The following is an 8,360-nucleotide window of genomic DNA, read 5'->3' as shown; positions in this document are numbered from 1 at the left end:
ATCAATTGATTTTAAAGAGCAAATTCAAATACATCTAATGTTGCATTTCTTTCACACTTTCAGGAAGAGAAAGGTTAAAAGAACTTTCAGGCTGCAGTTCTCTATTCATATACTGAGAAGTAAGTCCCACTGAATTTTTCACGGGTACATGATTACACAGTAAATAGCAAATTATGGTGATATGGGATAACGTACAATTGTAAAGCAAAGCTGTTACTATTTAAATAAGAGCATACTTTAGAAGTGCTGAACAACGGTTCACCATTTAATCTGAATTTTGTTACCTGTTTTGTAGAAGTGTGACAAGAGATCCTCTTTTTCAATGAACCGTTGATATAACCAAGCAGTGAGGGCTTCAGCCTCAATAGGTACATCTTTAATTGAAAAAATCCTGCATTATAATGAAACAAAAATTAATTAGCCTTATAAAATCATTTTCCCTTCTTAAAGTAAATCTAGTGGGCTTCTGTTTTGCATAGTCCAGTACTTATGCATTGTTTTGCAGAAAAACTGTTCATAGTATCCTCCAGCACATTTAAAAAGTCATCAATTTTTGGAGTTTACTTCTGAATACCTTAATTATGCCATGCTGCCAGGAAGGATTCAAATTGGTTCAGATTAGATTTTCAAATAATGGTTAGGGTTCCAATCCAGTTCAAGAAAAATAGTTTATTCTGGTTTTCAATTCAAGACTGAAATCAAACTAAACATTAATTCATAACTGGACAAAACATATTTATCTTGGAAAAAATGAACCAACTTGACTCCCTGGTGGTTTGTTTCTTTGTTTGTTTTTTTGCTAAGATTTTATTTTGTTCTTCCTGAGCCCCAGTACACTTTGCAAGACTTAGCAATCTTTTCTAAGAGGACAAAAAGTAAAGCATCAAAATCAATAACCTGAGATCTGGGAAGGAATATTTCAAATTCTAAGGAATCTGATCTAACTGTGCCTCTGCAGTTTTTCTAGCTCAATTTTCTATATTCAAGACAAAACCCAATTAACAACAGGATCATTCTGATGCACAGATCTGTGGATACTTCCACATGAGGCTCTCATCATGTGATCAACCTGCTTCATGGGCAGAAATTTAAGCAGGAGAAGGCATCCTAATTAATTAATTAATTAATTAATTAATTACTTAATTATTGAAAACATTTCTATACCGTGCCTATAGCCAGTTGGCTCTCTGGATTGTTCACAAACATTTAAAATATAAAATAAAACCCAACCTCACAATAAGGTAAAACCAAGAACAATTTCAATCATGATAATAAAAACAAAATATATAACCAAAAACAAAATATATAACCAAATAACAGTAAAGAACAGAATATTAAACCAATAATAATGATAAGTAAATAATAATAAAAATAATCCACAGTGCCACAAAAATATAGTTTCAACAATTAAAATACTGAGAAAATAAAAAGGGGTTAGCCTTTTTAGGTTTTATCTTCCATGTGTCCTGTATGTTTGCACCACTTCTTCTGCCTTTCCTCTTTCAAGAACATCCTGATCAGTTAAGGAGGAAAGATGAATAGTTGCACATTGCCTTTTAGTTGTTCACATGTGATCATATTACCTCATTCATTCTTTTATTCCTGTTAAGCACTGGGTATAGAACCTGGAGTTGAGACGTGAATGTCTGAGGGTTTGAGCTTCTTTCTGACTTTTATGGGAAATCAAAACATGGCAGACTTGGATAAAATCTGCATCAATCCAAGCCCTTTGTTTGCCACCAAGGTACTGAACTCTGTGTCTGGATAACTTCAAGCCACAAAGCACAGAATCATTTACTTCATGTTTCCAAAATACTTAAAAACCCAAACTCCTCTTCCCACAAATAACAGCAAAACAGCAAGTCTTTTGTACATGTTATTATGACAGAATGGCTAGTTAGGGTAATAGAACTCTGTTACCAAATTACAAAAAGCTAAGTTAATAAATGCAAATTTCCCACTCACTTCAACCACCAAGAATTTATTTACTCATTTCACCAACCAATTTCTATTTCTATAACCGCTGCCTCTTTTTAAAGGATCTTGCAATGATGTTTTCTCCTCAAAATGCCTGTAAGATATTGAAAGGTCAAGAAAGTAGCTGCTCTCCACTCTCATTAGTAAATCTTCTAATGTATGTGCCTTTTGGCTTCTCTTATGTAAAGCTGCTATGCACTGTCCTTGTGGTTAAATGCATGCAATGACTAGTTGAGATTAGTCTTCAAAGGGAGTCTCAAACAAAAACTTTAAAAAATCTGATTCTGTTTGCCACCACACCTTTCATTTGTCCTTCTCATGCTGTTATTTGCTCACTATCTTTTAAGGGTTTTTATGTGCTCCAAAAACTATTATGCTGAAAAAGTTTTCATGTAACAATAAACGATGGCTGCAGGCACTGTTTTATGCAACACAGCTTCTCAAAGAGGATACCCTCCAGTATCTGAATAAGATACCTCCCAGAAGTGCTAAGCATCAGTTCTACTACAAACGCTCCTACTCATTCTGACATGTTCCCCACTGACTTGTCATTCATACCTCAGGGGTGAATCCAGCTTCCTCCTGCATCGCAAGTGAAGTAACAAAGCTACATGCCAATGAATGAATCTCAGACTCAAGTCACTGGTCATACCCCTCTCTAACTCCACCCCACACACTGCTTCAGGTGAACAGTCTGCTTTTTCATGTTTAAATGTGCTGTGTATATGCTTATTTCTGAGCTGTCACCTTAACAAAAGGGAAAACAAGAAAAAAATAACAAACTGCATGATGGATAAGGGAGGGAAGAATAATAGAGTTACTGCTGGCACTACTGGCATCAGCCAGTATCTACTGCAAAGTTGCAGAACCATTTTTAATAGAGAGTGACCCTGGAAAGATATGTTTGGATTGAATCCTAAGAATAATCTCAAGTTTACTCTTTTTTAAAGAAAAGTGGTACATATATTTCTAAACTGGTTACATAAATAACCTAACACCACAGTTCCAAACAAGTTTTGTTGGACTTCATACTCAATCCTTCCAACATTCTTATTTTACTAATGGTTTCTTATACTAGAATAATAATACCTCTACATCTATAGACAATGCAAGAACATTTCTGTCCATGCTATCTTCCCTTTGTTTACTATAGGTCTAATGTTATTGTTTTATGTTAAGAAATGTAATTGGAGGCCTTTAGACCAAATATTTGAGTATCATCAACTCTGTTACTCTCTCAGTCCAAGTTAAAACAATCCTTCCAAAAACAGATGGAATTGTGTTGTACTCTTGATTTTTATATTGTCAAAGCAGATCTTATTTAGTCTGCATAAGAACATATGCAAAGCCATGTTGCATCAGACTGAGGGCCCACTAGCAGCACTCCGAATACACAGTGGCAAAGGAGCTGCCCACAGGATCCCTCAAGGAGGATGGGTGCAAGACCAAGCTCCTCAGCAACTGCAGGAGCATGTATGCAGGCATGCCACCTCTGTCTGGTAAAGGAGGCAGTGTATAGTCAGCAAGACTGGTAGCCACTGAGAGCCTCCTCCCTCATTAACATGTCCAATTCCTATTTAAAGTTATCCAAACTGACAGAAATCACCACTTCCATGGCAGTAAGTTCCATAGTTTAATTACATGCTGTGTGAAGAAGTACTTCCTTTCATCTGTCCTAAACCTCCCACCAATCAGCTGCATGGGATGACCCCAAGCTTGAGCGGTATGGAAGAGGGAGAAAAATGCCTCGCATTCCTTTAAACACTTCTATCATGTCTCCCCTTACTTGACCTTTTTCTAAGCTGAACAGTTCCAGTTGTTGAAGCCGCTCCTCAATTGCTACAACTGCTCATATGCTTCAATGTTCCAGCCCCTTGATCATTTTGGTTGTCCTCTGTACTTTTTCAAACTTGATAATGTCCTTTGTCAGATAAGGTGACCAGAGCTGAATACAATATGTTAAGTATGGTCATACCAAAGATCTGTATGAGGGAAGTATGTTTTATGCATGAGGGAGAATGAGTCTGACCAAAGCCTTGAACTCAACACTGCCCCCACCTCCTGTATGGCTGGAATTTCACTAGTATTTGGTTTCATTTTCAAAGAATCTGGGTTTGTCACTATGTATCATTGTTTATCAGAAAATCTGTTCAGTTTGTGAACAAGTCAACTTCAAACTTATTTGAAGCAATCTTATTTAGCTAGCCTGGTTTGTAATAAACTGCACTCTGGTTCATACCAAATGGCAAGACAGGAAAGTAATGTCTAGACATGCAAGAGAAGAGGATAAGGGACAAAGCTTTGCTCTAGCTTATGGTCGTTCACTCATGTAAAACTAAACCATGAATCAGTGTCACATGTTAGCCAACTCATTGCTCAACTGTTTATGTTGTAAGTTGCATTAGGGATCATAGTGAAAAGGCAGGATTTTAAATACCTCCACCCCCCCGCAAAAAAATTCTCTGTTCCTCCATCTCCCTCTGCACGTTCTCATTTTTTTTAAGATTAAGATCTAAAGGAAAAATCAGTAGAAAACAATACAAAGGGTGACCCTTCTTCTCTTGCACATATATTTATCCATAAGCTACTTCAGTCAGCTCAGCAAAGAGGGGGATTATTAGTCCACCTGGCAACAGATTGCTCGAGAGGCAGACACAATCCACCATTCTCTAGCCCACATTCAAAGTAATCCACTAGTTGTTAGGCAGCCTTCCCCAACCTGGCACTTCCCTGTTAGCCTACAACTTCCAGCATTCCTGACTACTGACCATTTGGCTGGGGCTCGTGGGAGTAAAGTCGAAAAAGCTGGTAGGGCACCAAGTTGTGGAATAATGTAGGAGAACAACAAAACTAGTCTTTGCCTACCAGTCCTCTGATCTTTGCTTGATTCAGTAGATGAGCTGTTCGGCCTATCTAGCAAGGTCACTTCAGACAGAAATGAAGGCTGGAGGAGGTGCGTAACAAATTATATACTAGCTTCTCCTGTCTCCTTCTATCTAGAAGTTGGTTTTCTGACATTGGAGAGATGGCAGCCCTGATTTTCTCTGAACCAGCTACAAAGGGGCAGATCTCTGACTCCCCCTTTCTGAGGTCAAAATTTTGTCTTTGACCTCAGGCGATCTGAGCAATCCTATGGTCCTTGGGAAACTTGCCTGGGGCCATAGGATTGCTCTCTCCACAACCTTTTCATACATTGCTGCTGAAGTGTAACACATGGCCACATTGTTTTCTTCCAATGGTTACCAAACTGTAAAAATAATGTAGAAACTGGGCAAAAATTCCTACTGAAATTATTATTATTAGTGGTGGTGATGATGAAGATGTTATTTCTATACCACCCAGTGAAATCTAGAACAAGTCCAAGTAGGAATCTGAAGATCAAGCCAGAATCTGACTCTCTTGCACTTGCTGAACCTTTTTCCCTCATCTTGCCCTGGCCTGGAGGCAAGTCAAGTCTGCAAACTCTGGTACACTAGTGGATTCTTTGTGCAAAATGAGCAACTTGTTGGGTAACCTATACAAAAGCAGCACTCCACTTGCTTTCTGCCAGGCATCCATTTAAATATTCAGTGCAAAGCAGACTTAGGGTGGAGAGAAAGCAGGCTGGAGTCCAAAGAACCAAACTAAGAAAAACTAATAGCTTCCCATCCCCAAACTGGATTTCTCACACATTGCTGAATTCAATAATATAATAAATAGCAAATAATAACATATGCATATAATAACCATATATGAATACAACAGATACATTATAAAATTCTGGCATACATAATTTAAAACATTTTAAAAACTAGAACAATTTCTCTAAATACTAGACCAGCTTAGGCTACAAATCTATATAAATCTATGAGGAAGTAAGTCTCACAGAGCATTATGGGACTTACTTCTGAGTAAATATGCAGTAAACCATACAGTTTCTAATCTCCCTAAGATTTAGGTTGCCACTCTATATCCTTATCTGGGAAAAAGCTCTATTAGTCTTATTTCTTACTAGACATGCATAAGATTACGCTTATATTTGTGACCAATTTTAACCAATATGGAGCTTGTTTGAAAAGAGCTCAGTAAAGAAAAAACTCTTTTAAATTTCCTATAGTACTTGCTGAAAATTGAAGTTTTATGGTCACAAGAATAAAACATTGTCTTATCAATATTATCTCATCTTTGCTCATGAACTTTGTTGTCCCTACAATTTATGACAGACACAGCCTATGGTAATAGCTGTACCCAAACTCTGCCTTGAGATTAGCCAGTTTCAGCTTGACTACAAAGGAAAATACTGAATGTGACAGCAGTTTCAATCTGCAACTTACCTAAATCCTTCTAAAAGTTAAAGCAAAAAAGAAAATGTGCCACTTGATGTGGGGAGTAGGGAGAATAAGTTAAGAGAGAGGCATCATGTGGCTGGGTAGAGAGAGAAAAATCATGGGGAGAAAACAGTGTGGATGCCCGGGAGTGTGTATGGGCTCCCAGAAGGCATCTTGTCCAGGACTCCTTAAGTAATTTCTAAGTATACAGAAGCCTAAAGATTTTATTTCAAGTCTGCTGCATTCTTACCAATATTGCAAGGACCATTTTTACAGGTCTTAATTATAAAATTTCTGAAGTAAAAATATATATTTCCTACCTGTAATGGACATGGGTAATTGTTGGTCGCCTGTAGCCAAGAATCCAGGTCTGGATATCTATGGGTTCAGCTTTGGGATAAGCAATGGTGGTATCTATCACCCACTGAAGACCTTTAGATTTATTTTCTAAGAAAGGGGATTACACAAGGGAAAAATTATGAACATCAATTACATATACATTTTTGCTCTGATACTACACTCCAATAATACCAATTCATTTGATAATATGCAGAACTACCATCATACCAAATCATGCAGGTGAATATAGAAACATTGTCTCTCAAATTGGAAAATGAGCATAGAATTCCCCTAAATCACCACCTACATAAATGGTTATCCTTGACCACTATCGATTCTGGACACCAAGAGGCCCCATACAACCCCCGAAAAGTCTATATAGTATGTCCTCCATAGAGCCATATTTCTACGGCTATACATATTAGGAGGTCTGTTCCAAAATCCAATTCCAGGAGGCCTTAATAACAGAGTAAATCAAATATGATTTTTAAAAAATCAAGAGACATCGAAAGCATACCATTAAGTAGTTGACATGTCAGTAAGTGAGATCCTATTTAAGCCAAGCATGTAACTCAGTATTCAAATACTTAACAAAGCGCTGTGTTCTGTGGGGGAGTTCTTTCTCTCTGGGCAGAGGGGCTGACATACTGCTTGCAACCACCACCTCATCGGGTTTTGCATTCAAACTTGTTTATAATGCGAGGATCAACTCAGGAAAGTATAAAGTGTAATACAAGAAGATACAAAGGGTCCTTTGCACACTTTTAAATATTTGTTTTGGCATTAAGTCTAAACTCCCTCATCTGTTATTGGAAAAGTCTGAATGTCACACTAATCCACCTATGAATAAGCCATGGCAAGTTGGTTGCTTACTGACAATTAGGCTTACAGTGAGTTTTTCTTCCCCTCCCAACCAAGTCCTCCAGTGGGCTCCAGCATGTATCCCAGTGCTCTTCATAGCAAAGTATGTTTGTTTCACCCTTCCCAATCCAATTACTACCCCTTTTCATTTCCTATTTTTTCCCTGAAGCCCCCACATACACACAACTGAAGTTATAGTCTTTAAAATAAAAATAAAAAAAGAATTTGGACTCTGAAAACTTCTCAATATATTTATAAGTTTTCATTATTATGATTACTTTTGTTTGTCTTTTGTAAGTGCACCCTGGTTCGTCTATCAAAGAGAGTATGACAAGTGAAGTAGGTAACAGATTGCAAGTGAGAAGACATATAGGCTAATTTCTGCAGAGCTGAAAACAGTTGCAATATTTTCAATGGAAAAGCATCAGTAAAGAGGAAAAAGTAGCAAAGAAAAGTACACACCTTTGTAATCCTCTCACTTTTAAGTATTGAACTGATAGCTGTTAGTGTCCTCTATCATTTCGGCACCCTGAGTTCCTGGTTACTCCAAAAAGTAGAGATATTGGCTACCTACCCCCTTTTCAAAACACTTAATGCTGCAGTTACTACAAAAACTGCAGAAATATACACACATTTAATGGCAGGGAAATAAATGAACACTACTATTCTGAAAAACAGCCACAAAAAGTGGTGGGGGCAGGAGTAAATGCATCTCTTTGCTGGAGTTAGCTGGAGACTAAAATGTGGAATGCACAGGGAACCGTCACTTAAAGGCAAGAGGATAACTTTGTCAAAGAGGAGAAATTGGGATTGGTGTGTTGGGTTTGGATGGCATGCTAACCTACCATGGGTCAAAAAAAAAAAAAAAAAAAAAAA

The 8,360-nt window shown here is 37.5% G+C and overlaps 1 long non-coding RNA gene across 1 annotated transcript; it reads right to left on the bottom strand.

Annotated features, from left to right (window-relative positions):
- Window positions 1-325: 325 nt before the first annotated feature.
- LOC123022743 lies at window positions 326-8,349 on the bottom strand. Its single transcript, XR_006414568.1, has 3 exons — window positions 6,605-8,349; window positions 1,966-2,071; window positions 326-391 (listed from the first exon to the last, which is right to left on the bottom strand). It is a non-coding gene; the product is annotated as an uncharacterized LOC123022743 (long non-coding RNA).
- Window positions 8,350-8,360: the final 11 nt, after the last annotated feature.

Source organism: Varanus komodoensis, unplaced genomic scaffold (assembly GCF_004798865.1).
Source record: "Varanus komodoensis strain SLA01 unplaced genomic scaffold, ASM479886v1 scaffold2, whole genome shotgun sequence".
Taxonomy (NCBI): Eukaryota; Metazoa; Chordata; class Lepidosauria; order Squamata; family Varanidae; genus Varanus; species Varanus komodoensis.
Note: the sequence above shows the minus strand (reverse complement) of the source record. Positions and strands in the feature narration are given on the sequence as shown.